Consider the following 13,515-nt stretch of genomic DNA (forward strand, 5'->3'; position numbering starts at 1 on the left):
GTTGAATCACCTTGGGACACATTTTGGAGACGCCAAGCATAATCCATCACCAATGTGGGACGCCACTGAAAAATGTTGCCATAATTTACTTCTCTGGAGACATTGGTTGTTCTCTTCTGGGTGCCCTGGCAGGAGAGCTGGGGTTGGATGATGGAACGTTATTTGGCATGAGGTTTTTACTGTGTGTGTGTGTGTGTGTGATTTTTGACCATCGCTAGGGTTCTACTGTGTGTGTGTCTCCCACTCCCACCTGGCATGGGATTCTATGCGTGTGTGTCCGGCTTGCTTTGACAGTAATAATGTTCATACGGGGTTCTGTGTGATTGGCTTGGGATATTGGAATGGTCAATTAAATCATACCTGATGGACGGCCACACGTTTACTTAAGGGCCTCCAGTAGACATAAAGAGCCCAGAGCGACGCTCCGGAGTGTGATCCAACACACTGGGCAGGAAGGAGGGTAACCAACTCAAGTGTAAAAGGATGCAAGCGGCGTGTTCAGATCAGTGTCTTCAAACTAGGACCAATCAGGATCAATGGAGGATGGACACCAAAAATAATTCCCAATCAGGATCAATAGAGGATGGACACCAAAAGGAATTCCCAATCAGGATCAATGGAGGATGGACACCAAAAGGAATTCCCAAAGGAGAGTCTGACGTTGGAAAGGGACCTAAATGGATATTCAAGATGACCTTCAGACCTGTAATGAGACGGCTCTTCCTACCTGGCTGGATTGATGGAGAGCCCTGTGGATCTTGTCTTGCTCTCAGTTGCACGTCTTCTCAGGCTGAACTGTATTCGTTTCGGACAGGACTAGCTGAACGATTGGTTCCCTTAAATCAGAACCAATCTGGGAACTCCAACTAGTGCGCTCTTCGAGCTGAAGTTGTGCTCTTCAGCTGAGGAGGTAAGGAAACCTTCCCTGGGGTTTCAAGGTGTAAAGAGGAGGATGTTTCAAAGTGTTCCATGGTACTCTGATGAGGACCGTTGTTGTGTTCCACTGGCTGGGAGGAAGAACCCTCACATCTTCCTCTTGGCCTTTCTCCTCTCAGAATCCTGGCGCCATCTTGAAGGATATTCCAGCTCATGCAACTGATGTCACGACAGATTCTCAAACACTTGGTTTCTCCTGAGGGGCGTGTCTATAGAACTGAAGACTTGAGACGGCACTGTATCCCAGCATGCATCTGTGCTCACTCAGACCACACCCCCATGAGTAGGATGCAACATTCTAGGGATGGAGATGTAGAGTTTTATAAGTAACGAGGGAGCAGACAAAGGTGTTTAGAACACAATGGCATGTCAAGTCTGTAAATCTCTAAACCATGAAGATGATTGGATAGTTCAGGAATTGGGCTTCTATTTATTATGAGCAGTCCTTTCGCTCAGATGCCCACTTCTCCCTAGACCTGTACATGAGTTGGCTGGCTGGCATGATTTGCTGTTGGTGATGAGGCGGTCAAGGTGACGTTGCAGGGCTTATGGTTGGCTCTCTGTGAGCTAAATGTTTAGATTTGCTCTGTATGGTTTGTACCCTGAATAATCTATAAAAGTGTAAAATGTAGACGCGGTTTTGTATTGAATGATTCCGTTGTTCTTAGGCAAGGATTTGAGGTTTAAAGTTGTTGTGGGACATACATGGTAGTTTGGTTCTTTGTATGTTTTTGAGTGATATAGCTTGTACACACTGGGTGCATAATAATGTAAAGGTACCAACAGCAACAAACAGATCTCCTCAAGGTAAGTCTGTTGGCTGTGTTTTAATGTAGACCATCGCTGGACTTCAGGATCTTCCTCCGTTCAGCTCAAGGTGAGGCACTGGTTATGTTTTTTCTTTGGTTGGTTCCGGCCGGAATGTTCGGATTCCGGTCGGACGGTTTGTGCTTCCCGCCGTGGAGGTTTCTGAGTGTGGTCACTTTATTTAGTCCCAATGGTTAGCATAGAACGTTGTAGTCTTGATAAACATTAGAGGCCACCTGGCAGTTAGTTGGAGCGGAGTCCCCTGAGGGAATCTGGCAGAACGTTCTGGGTTGTATTTGCGCAACCTCGAGCCGCTGCCAACGGAAACAATTTTTCATTCGGTTTCCATTGGGAATTGTTGCCCCTTATCTTAAACAACTTAAGTTTGATATTAAATAATAATAAATAATACATTTAATTTAAAGGGCGCCTTTCAAGACACCCAAGGTCACCTTACAGAGCATAAAGTTATCATAAATCGTTTAAAAACAAGACATTATGGAAAAATAATAATAGATAGATAAATAAAACAAACAAGACAAAACAAACAATCAAGACAGTGATCAGTTAGACGTAAATACATACTGATACGTACGTTGTACAATATCTTGATAATTTTCGATGGTTGCGCCGTACTTCTAACCACGTTGACGGGACTCGCGCTGCGTACGAAACGGCCTTCTACTTGCGGGCCCATTTTTGACATCGGTGAAGGCTGTAAATCATTTCAAGCTGGAAGACATTTTGACAGTTCTTCAACGGAACCCAACACCTGAATATGGCTGAGTAAATTTGATTTAATATCGATACTGCTTAGTGTTTGTTACTTCAGCTTTTGTACGTTCTAAATATCTGCGGCCATTAATTGCCACAGAAGTTAAACTCTACCCAATGGAATGACGTTAAACAACGACTTTGTTGCAGAGTTACCAACTGGATAATATCAAAGCTAAAATAATGGCCGTTCTTCTCACATGTTGCAGTAGAAGATTATCCAGAACTGTACAAGGTTAAAAAGGTAAAAAGTTTGTCCCAAGGTGTCTGCCTCCTCACCCAGAGCCAGACCTCCACCTCCTCACCCAGAGCCAGACCTCCACCTCGTCACCCAGAGCCAGACCTCCACCTCCTCACCCAGAGCCAGACCTCCACCTCCTCAGCCAGAGCCAGACCTCCACCTCCTGTCAGAAGTCGTCCAGAACAGGTCAGTGCTCTGGTGTGAGTAGAGTCTGCTTAGGTCAGTTTCAATGCATGGGCTGAACCACTTCTTTAAACTTGTGGACTCTCTCTGTCTTCATTCCCAAAAACGGGATGCTCATGTCTGGTCTCAAGTCTTTTCTAGCCTTGAGTTATAAAATAATGGTTCAATTAATTGTGTAACTCGGTTTCGGATGAGTCAATTAAGTTTATTGTTGGGCAAATTCTGATATAACCCTGCTGCTGTATCTGAAAGGCGAGGCTGAGAGGCTGGGGACCGGAGGCTTGTGGTGCCAGGGTGGACCGGAGACTGAGGCTGGAGACCAGGGGCCTGCAGCACCGGACCAGAGGGTAACCATCACCAAGCTCATCTGAAACACTAAAATCCACGGTAGTTTAGGTCTGCTTTTGATCATCTAATGACTTTAAATCTGTGCCAAGCTGTGATTTGAGTTAATTCGTACCGGGGTTATGCAGGAGTCATATGAGCCATTATTGTTACTAGTGCTGCTACGACCGTAGTGGATGAATTACTGAACGCGACAATCTGCAGACGTTGTCTAATTTAAGTGTTTAAATATGTTTAAATTTGTCTTCCATTTTACAAGTGAACCTCAGATGCAGGTGGTGGGGTGTGTTGCGTCCCCAGGTGATTTAATGCTGAGACCAACTGTTTGTAACCAGACCAGGAATCCATGGCTGAAGGAGGAGCCGTGCTGGTGGAGCTGATGGAGGAGCCCTGCTGAAGGCCCTGCCTGGTGGAGGCCCTGCCTGGTGAAGGACGTCTGTCTCGTGGGGTAGATGGAGCTTGACTCTGAAGTGATCATCACACTCACTGCCACTTCTCGTAGAACACTGCTACCACAAACTACCGGCGTTTGTACCATATATACCAGACAACTACATCTGTTTTACCACATGTTGAAGCAAGACTTCCGCTGTTTGTTCCAGACCAGGACTCTATCTGAGGAGAGCTGCTGGAGGAGCTGAGACGCTGGAGGACGACTAGGAATCGACCAACAAGGATTCCTCGTAAGTTGGTATTTACTTACATGGTTGACTTGAAGGGCAAAAAACAGCTGTTCCTTTGACATGCGTTAACCAACTACCGCTGTGTTTTCTTACTAGAACGTGTTTCTGGAGCGGAGGTGAGCTGGTAGGGGAGCCGTGAATCTGGAGGATGACCATCACTCTACCAACAAGGATTGGAAGTTTGTATTAACCTAACAAAGTGGAAATAAAGGGATTTAAAATAAGACAAACTACATGTTTGTTTCCAGATGTTGGGGCCGGACTTGCGCTGTTTGTTCCAGACCAGGACTCTGGCTGAGGAGAGCTGATGGAGGAGCCAAGACTCTGGAGGACGACATCACTCCACCAACAAGGATCCTCGTAAGTTTGCATAAAATAAACAGAGTGGACTTGTTGTAACGCAGGATTAGTTTGTCCAGTACAAGTTACGGCATACTACTGTGCTTGTTTACCAGTCAAACTAGCTGCTACTTTGTTACGCGGCATTAGAGCCCAACTACTCCTGTGTTTGTGACCTTACATTAGAGACAAACTACTCCTGTGTTTGTTACCTTGCATTAGAGCCCAACTACTCCTCTGTTTCTTACCTTACATCGGAGACAAACTACTACTGTGTTTGTTACCTTACATCGGAGACAAATTACGTTTGTAACCAGACCAGGAATCTGGAGGACTGATGGAGAAGCCGTACATCTGGAAGTCAAATCCTGAGGACAACCAGGACTCTACCATCAAGGATTCCTCGTAAGTTTGCATTATCTGGACATGGTGGACTAGGTTGGGGGTTCAACTCTCAAACCAATGGTGCCGGGTTCAAGTCCTCAGTATACAGTGATGCGTCCTTGAGCAAGGCGCCCTAAAGCCTGCCTGCTCCTTAATGACTTATCTTTGGTTCAGATAATGTTGCATCTTTTGAATATTGAACCTAATCAATGTCCTTGTTTGGTCCGGGCAGACACACCTGAGCTGAACCCCAACTGAACCTGACATCCTGCTGGTCCCGTCTCCTCAGTTCATCTGCGCCTCGTCCTCCAGAAGACCTGCTGAGCTCAGCAGTCTGAGGCTGATGTATCAATGACCTCCAGTGGGAGTGATCTTCTTGACCCCACATGTAACCGTGTGCTTCCACACGCCTTTCCCTCACGTCTGTCACTAACCTCACTACTTCACTACTCTCTACTGCTTCCTCTTCTTCTTCCTTCTCTGTGGTTCGAACCTTTACACGGAAGGCGCGTCTTCCTGCCCTCAGAGGGTTCAGCGTTAGGGTTGAGAGTCAGGGTTTAGAGTCAGGGACAGAGCTGGTCAGGGAGGACTGCTTTAACACAAACCTCTTCACTTGCTTTCGGAATGGTGGTGACATTTTGAAAAGATTCATTTGGGAAAATGTTTTCCTCTGCTTCCCTTTACAAAATTGTATTAAACTTCTGTCAAGTGCTTTTGTTTATATATTAAAATCTGTTTTACCACATGTTGAAGCAAGACTTCCGCTGTTTGTTCCAGACCAGGACTCTTTCTGAGGAGAGCTGCTGGAGGAGCTTAGACGCTGGAGGACGACTAGGAATCAACCAACAAGGATTCCTCGTAAGTTTGTATTTACTTACATGGTTGACTTAAAGGGCAAAATACAGCTGTTCCTTTGACATGCGTTAACCAACTACCGCTGTGTTTTCTTACTAGAACGTGTTTCTGGAGCGGAGGTGAGCTGGTAGGGGAGCCGTGAATCTGGAGGATGACCATCACTCTACCAACAAGGATTGGAAGTTTGTATTAACCTAACAGTGGAAATAAAGGGCTTTAAAATAAGACAAACTACATGTTTGTTTCCAGACGTTGGGGCCGGACTTGCGCTGTTTGTTCCAGACCAGGACTCTGCCTGTGGAGAGCTGATGAAGGAGCAAAGACTCTGGAGGACGACATCACTCTACCAACCAGGATCCTCGTAAGTTTGCATAAAATAAACAGTGGACTTGTAACGCAGGATTAGTTTGTCCAGTATAAGTTACGGCATACTACTGTGGTTGTTTACCAGACAAACTACAGCTGCTATTTGTTACACGCCATTAGAGCCCAACTACTCCTGTGTTTGTTACCTGATATTAAAGACAAACTACTCCTGTGTTTGTTACCTTGCATTAGAGCCCAATTACTCCTGTTTTTGTTACCTTAAATTAGAGCCCAACTACTGTGTTTTTGACCTGATATTAGAGACAAACTACTACTGTGTTTGTTACCTTACATTAGAGCCCAACAACTCCTGTGTTTGTTACCTTACATTAGAGACAAACTACTACTGTGTTTGTTACCTTACATTAGAGACAAATTACGTTTGTAACCATACCAGGAATCTGGAGGACTGATGGTGAAGCCGTACATCTGGAAGGCAAATTCTGAGGACAACCAGGACTCTACCATCAAGGATTCCTCATAAGTTTGCATTATCTGGACATAGTGGACTAGGTAGGGGGTTGGGGGTTCAACTCTCAAACCAATGGTGCCGGTTTCAAGTCCTCAGGATACAGTGATGCGTCCTTGAGCAAGGCGCCCTAAAGCCTGCCTGCTCCTTAATGAATTATCTTTGGTTCAGATAATGTTGCATCATTTGAATATTGAACCTAATCAATGTCCTTGTTTGTTCCGGGCAGACACACCTGAGCTGAACCTCACCTGATCTTGTTTGGTCGGGGGAAGACACACCTGAGCTGAACCCGCCCTGATCCTGACATCCTGCTGGTCCCGTCTCCTCAGTTCATCTGAGCCTCTTCCTCCAGAAGACCTGCTGAGCTCAGCAGTCTGAGGCTGATGGATCAATGACCTCCAGTGGGAGTGATCTTCTTGACCCCACATGTAACGTGTGCTTCCACACGCCTTTCCCTCACGTCTGTCACTAACCTCACTACTTCACTACTCTCTCCTGCTTCCTCTTTTCTTCCTTCTCTGTGGCTCAAACCTTTACACTGAAGGCGCGCCTTCCTGCCCTCAGAGGGTTCAACTTTAGGGGTTGAGAGTCAGGGTTTAGAGTCAGGGACAGAGCTGGTCAGGGAGGACTGCTTTTACACAAACCTCTTCACTTGCTTTCGGAATGGTGGTGACATTTTGAAAAGCCTCATTTGGGAAAATGTTTTCCTCTACTTTCCTTTACTAAAGTGTACTAAACTATTGTCATGTGTTTTTGTTTATATATTAAAATCCCACATTGACTTCTACATGTTTGGTGCGGTTCATTTAATTGTCCTTTAACTTGGTTAATGTCAAGCTAAACTCCTGCAATACATTTAATATACATGATTGTTATTCAGCAATGTTCACAGAATCCCTTTTGTAAAAATATGAAACCTCCGTGTTACTACTAAATTCAAGCCTATTCATGTATTTAACAATGTAGCCTACATACTACCCCGCAGGCCATTCTCTGCTACTACAACACGTTCAATCCACCAACCCGTCTCACATCTATGTAGGCTACTATATGCCGCGTTTCCACTGCAGGGTGCAGATCGGATCGCAAAGGTGCGGTAGGGAGGGGGGCGGTATAGCCCAGCTCGGTTCCGAGGTCGCGTTTCCACTGCCGACAGTACCCTTTGTGGTAGGCCGGATGTCGATTGCCGCGGCAGCTACGTAAACAGTCTTCCTCCCCAAGAATGCAGACGAACGTCTCCACCTCCTTGTTCGCCCAAGCAAGCGTTTTACGTGACATGTTAATTGTAAAGAATAATACCTCGAGGCTACTGTTTGTTTGTTTTTTATCCCCGCGTCACCCGGAAGCAGGGGCGCCGCTAGGGATTTTGGGCCCCATGAAAATAATCAAGGCTGTTTCTCAATGTGCGTGCTCGTGTGCTCGTGGACTCGTGAAACGTCATCAGTCGTTGCCCGAGCACTGTTCCAATTCGAAGCACGCATCAAGTGAGTACTGTCGTAAAACCCGGAAGTGTTCTTGATGCGTGCTCGATCTCGCCGTTTCACCAAGCATGCATCGGAGGTGGCTCGTGTGTGCTTGCAATCGCTATAAATCCCAGGATGCATTTCGTACTCGCAGCAGTACGATGGCGGACAATATGGAAAAGACGCACAACTGTAGCTTAAGTTACTCTTAACTTATATATATATTTATATAATATAATAATAATAATATAAGATAATATATAAATATATATAAAGTCGTGTGTGTATAGCTTATACACATGACAGGACACGCATATCTTTTCAATTTTTATTTATTCAGAATATTTACATACTATTTGAAAATGAAAGAGGCTGGGATTTTGTTTAATATCATTTGTTATATTGTTCAGTAGTATATGCCTAAATGAGGCCGTAGCACAGTTAACGGACGAGCAGAGGTGGTGACGTCATCGAGTCCGCTGCTGTTCCAATCGCAGGTACGTACTCGCGTGCTCGCAAGTATGTGCTTGAAATACAGACTTGCCAAGTACGTGCTTGCAAGTCATCGAGTCCGTAGTACGCGTGCTAGGAATTGAGAAATGGCCTTAGTGTCATTATTTTTTCTGTATTATAATTTCAACATCATTAGAGGCCTCTCTGGGCCCCCCTCCATCATGGGCCGCTAGAATCCGTCTCCTTTACCCCCCCTTTTCGGCGCCCCTGCCCGGAAGTGATGATTCTGTCGACCAATCAACGGAGGGGGTGTGTAGCTAGAATTTCCCGGGACCCTTTCAGGCGTCTGGTCTCGTTTTCAGTACCCCAACGGAGGAGTCCTGAAAACGAGGCCAAAACTGGCCTAAACGGGTACTGAGTCATCTAAAAATATTTTTCACAAATAACTAATTTAGGCTGCATTTTTTATATATGTAGGCCATTGCAATGAATTAAACTAAAATATTATAAACTCATTTTGATACGTGTTCGATATTTTTGAGCCCATTGAGCCCTAATTTATTTAGGATTTGTAGGTGTGCTGCCCTCTACCCCCAGTGCCTTGCCGGGGTCGACAGACAGATAACTCCTCTCCCCAACAAACCACAACAAACCACGCAGACACGTCCCAGTTAACTCTTTATGGTTGCTTGAAGTAGGGAAAAACAGATTTTTTCCGAGGCTAACTTATAGCTAGAAAAGTAGCATAAGACGAGGGAGCACCTTACATTCTGATTGTGCGTGTAACTGTTACGGAGCAAGCAGCTGGTAACCATGACGACATCAGATCAGAAGAGACGTTACAAGCATTGGCGTGTTTTGCTCCACGTCCTCCTCTCGATATCCAAAAAACTGCCAGATCACTGAACCCTTATTAGTGATTTTAGGAACAAGCAGTTCAACCGCTTCCATGTTTCATTTGTGGATTGAATTGGCTTAGGATACTGTATGCTACACTGAGCCGGCTGGCGCTGCACACCGTAAGAAACTTGAAAATGAGTTCCCTCCCTTCCGTACCTTGATGTCGCTTGGGATTGGTTGGTGAGTGTGACGCAAGTGTTTTTTTTTTACCCCATTCAACAACTGCAACAGAGATAACCATTATGCCCGGTGCTGTAAGAGTCGAACACAAAAAAGCAATGTCCATACAGTGGATTTGAATGACACAGAGGAATTCTATGTGGATGCAGTGATAGAAAACAACACAAAGGAAGAGGACTGGACAACAACACTGACGGAGAAAAATGTAGATGTTAAGCTGGATACTGGAGCTCAAGTACATGTGATATCAGAGGCAGTGTTCAAGAAAATAAGACCCAGACCTAAAATACATGCAACAAAAACAAAAGTAATGGGCTACTCGGGAGCAGCCATACCTTTTGAAAGGAAAATGCATGGTAAAAGTGACGCACAAAGATAAAAAGCATACGCTAGCATTCATAGTGGTGCAGAAGAATGTGCAGTCCATACTAGGTTTATCTGCTTGTGTGAGACTGAACCTAGTCAAGAGAGTGCTTGTTGTAGAAAGTGAAGAAAATACAGACTGTGATGAGCTGATGAATGAAAATGAGGATCTTTTACAGGGTCTCGGTTGCCTTTCTCAGGAACACATAAGAGTGGACAAAAGTGTGCCACTGGAAAGGGCCATTTGCTCTTCAAAAGCCGCTGAAAGCAGAGTTGGAGAGGATGGGAAACCTGAAAGTGAGTTCTCTTGGTATTCTCTTGAAAAATAACAAAAAACTAAGTCTGTATGGATCCAAGAGATCTGAACAGAGAACATTACAAACTGCCTTCAAGAGAGGAAATAATGTCACAGTTTGCAAATCCTAAGTACTTCAGCAAGCTAGATCCATCATCAGGATTTTGGCAGCTGAAGTTAGACGAAGCAAGTTCAAAACTGTGCACATTCAGGAGTCCCTTTGGCAGATACAGGTTCCTGCGATTGCCATTTGGCATTGTATCAGCGCCAGAAGTGTATCACAAAACAGTACACATGATTTATGAAGACCTGGACGGAGTGGACACATCCATGGAGGACATCATTGTGAGGGGAAGCACAAAGGCCGAACATGAGACTGAAAAAAGTGTGGTACAATTGTATATTGCATTCAAACTAATAGTGCTCGCTTGTTCAAAAACTACGGTTGGCAGTGTATGCCAAGAAGCTGTGTCATGACATCCAATACTACCTCGAGTCATTCGAGTGATGATGAGGTTCGTCATTTCAAACAAATTTCAAACTACATTGAATCATTAGTGTAAGCTAATGATGTATGAGTAATTACTACTCGAGCAAGATAGTTAATTATTTCAGTCATCATTCACGCTGGCTCAGAGTGAAAACGCGTTTGCATTTCCTGTGTGCTTTTTGTCCCTCTCGGCAGTTCATAGACCGGAAGAACATGGAAGCCTCAATGAAGCTTATCCGTCCTATGTAACTACATATTAATTATTCTTCGTTCAGGAGGTTAAGTGCGATTTTTAGCAGAGATAATTTTACACCAATGAGGACTTATTTATGAATGAATACGTTGATTTGAGGTAATAAATGACTTAAAATATTATACAGCGTCCCTTTAACAAGTAAACAATAGTAATGTTAGGTTATAAACATATTTTGTATATCTTATGTGCTGACAGCAGGGGGCACTCCGGTTAGACGAGTCAAGTAAGCTGCTGAAGCCGGAAGCTGATAGATATACGTTACCTGTAGGCAACCACACACCGGACCAACTGCCCGATTTGCGTCGGTAAATGAAGTCGGGCTATTTAATCTGGCCGACTCAAACACCGACATGGGCGGTACACACCTACGGGATTACATCCGACGCCGTACGTTCCGCGCTTGCGCGAGATGTAAATTCTCCAATACAACAGGCGGCGCTAATCTGTACTGTGGGCAAAAAAACACGAAAACCGGAAGTAGCAGGTCCTCTTCTTCGATTACACTGTTTATCTGGTATGTTTAACATCCTCACTTCCGGGATCACTGATTCGCTATAGCTGCAAGCCCTCCACCAAGCAGAATGGTAAAAGAATGACCGACTCGAATGGCCGATTACACATGTTGAATCGACGTGGCCGCAAATACTCATGTCACCGACACCGATTTTCTCACCAACGCCGATTTTCGGTCCAGTGTGGGCTTTCCTTTAACATGAATGAAGCTCACGTCATATATAACAGTAAAGTTCTATCTCTTTAAGTAACTAATGTGTCATTATTGAAGAAACAGAACGGTGGGTCTGGGGCAGGTTATATTCTCGCCTTTCTCATTTGTAAAACGCATTGTATTGCCTTTGGGCCGATATGAAGTTAACTGCGCCCATTCGTTCTGCCGCGGCACTCCAAACAATTAATTTCGTTCCCATATTCTTCCGATCCACTCCAATAGTGTAACTGCATTGAGTTTAAATCCAACGCTAAGGAATAAATGGTCGAGTTTTGAGTTTCACACACACACACAAGCGCGTGTGTGCATGTTTCCGTGTATGTTTGTGCGCAGCAGTTGTCTCCCGGCTCATTAATACTTTGCAGAATTAGCCGATGCAGTCAAGGCTGGCTACATAAGTAGGATATCGTTATGTGATCTCTCAGAACTGACTCCTCTCCTCGAATTGTGGTTTGGTCATCGTGACTGTTGCAGTCGTGTTCACCTTGACAGTAGCCCAGTCGATTCTCAGCTATGTGTTAAAAAATTTTCTTCTCTCACATGAACTGCACACAGCAACACATATATGGTCCACATTGTCAGAACAAGACATCCAGAAAAAAAAACACGTTTCCAGGCGTTAATATTTCATGATTTCAGATAAAACAATATGGTATTTTACCTCAACCAGTGGCGGCTCGCCCATTGATCGCTGGGGCGCTGATCTGCCACAGACCTGCCTTGTTTTTTTTTAATCTCTCTTTTTTCAAAATAATCTGCAATAATTAAACGGGTCTCTACAAAGGAGGGGATGTCATAAACCCGAGGAATTTCAACAAATTTATACAAGAGAAAAAGCTGGATAACGGGCTGTGAAGAAGCTACCAAAGTCTTCTGCTACCCCTGCCCCTCTTCCACCCTGACGGCAGCACGGTAGACAGCACTGCTTGGGTATCGACTGGTGGGACACATTGAGATGACTTTTGCGCCTTTTGGGAGGGTGAACATTGAACACACTCGACTCCAACAACTCCAAGATAGTTTGAGTGCACTACCTTTGAAATGTTGTAAAGGTTGTGAAAGCTCTTGATCCTACAATCTGAACAAATACCAAGATGCTGTATTGTCATCTTATGTTGTATTTCATGAAAAGACAATGTTTGTGCAATGTTGAGAAATGTAAATTTTTTTATTTCTGTGTACCATTGTGATAACTTCTTTTGTAGGCCAAATCTTTCAAGGTTAGTCAATTAATACTTGACTTAATATGCTGCCCTTGTCTTTATGTTGTTGCACGACATATTTTCTCCTGTTTAGCTTATTTACATCATTCAACATTAGATTCATTTAAATAATTAATTGTGGAGCTACACCATTTTTGTTTATGGAGTTGGGAAGGATCTCTCTATGAATGAATCATCGAACAACAAATTGATACTGCCTTGCTTAACGCACCTATTGAATGGGTCACATTAATCATTATCAGAAAAATTGCCCCCCCTGAGATATATTTCCGAAGCAGCCACTTTCTTCAACAATAGAGCTCATGTTTACAACTATTACAACAGAGGCATCAAAGACCTTGGATCCTGTCAAAGTTTCGCCACCTCATGTTACTACCGTCGTAGTTAGTTTCATATTCAATATTTATTTGAAATTAACTTTCCACATTTGGCGCAAGCTTGCATGGGCTCATTGTGGAACGAGGGGAGCAGTTTCATCATGAATAAACACAATGTGGCTCGGCCAACATTGTTTATATTTTCAATGTTGGATTAAATATATTTTTCATCTGATAGATGTATTCATTTTTTGCAAAAGTAACAAATAGTACATGTATATTATTGTTGCATTGGCTGTCCTACTTCCACAACCTTTGCATTTGCAAAGGTTGTTCCACCAAGTGCGCCTGTTGCCCCAAGACAAACCCCTCTGGTGTGACCTGGAAAAATTTGGGGGCGGCTGTTTGGAAGATTTCTGCTTCCCTCCTCACCTCACAGACCCAGAGTTACACCCCTTATTTG

General features: G+C 44.2%; 1 long non-coding RNA gene across 7 annotated transcripts; it reads left to right on the plus strand.

The window, feature by feature from the left end:
• The first annotated feature begins 1,181 nt into the window (after positions 1-1,181).
• Positions 1,182-7,135, plus strand: LOC130377060 (uncharacterized). Of its 7 annotated transcripts, none has more exons than XR_008894124.1 (13): positions 1,182-2,944; positions 3,194-3,288; positions 3,622-3,734; positions 3,889-3,969; positions 4,066-4,148; positions 4,251-4,329; positions 4,626-4,713; positions 4,925-5,080; positions 5,470-5,550; positions 5,647-5,674; positions 5,797-5,908; positions 6,311-6,426; positions 6,612-7,135. It is a non-coding gene; the product is annotated as an uncharacterized LOC130377060 (long non-coding RNA). The 7 variants fall into 7 exon arrangements; XR_008894119.1 differs by having other exon boundaries at positions 1,183-2,944; positions 3,194-3,328; positions 5,647-5,666; XR_008894120.1 differs by having other exon boundaries at positions 1,183-2,944; positions 3,587-3,734; positions 5,647-5,666.
• The last annotated feature ends 6,380 nt before the right edge of the window (positions 7,136-13,515 follow it).

The sequence above is a fragment of the Gadus chalcogrammus genome, chromosome 23, assembly GCF_026213295.1.
Source record: "Gadus chalcogrammus isolate NIFS_2021 chromosome 23, NIFS_Gcha_1.0, whole genome shotgun sequence".
NCBI lineage: Eukaryota > Metazoa > Chordata > Actinopteri > Gadiformes > Gadidae > Gadus > Gadus chalcogrammus.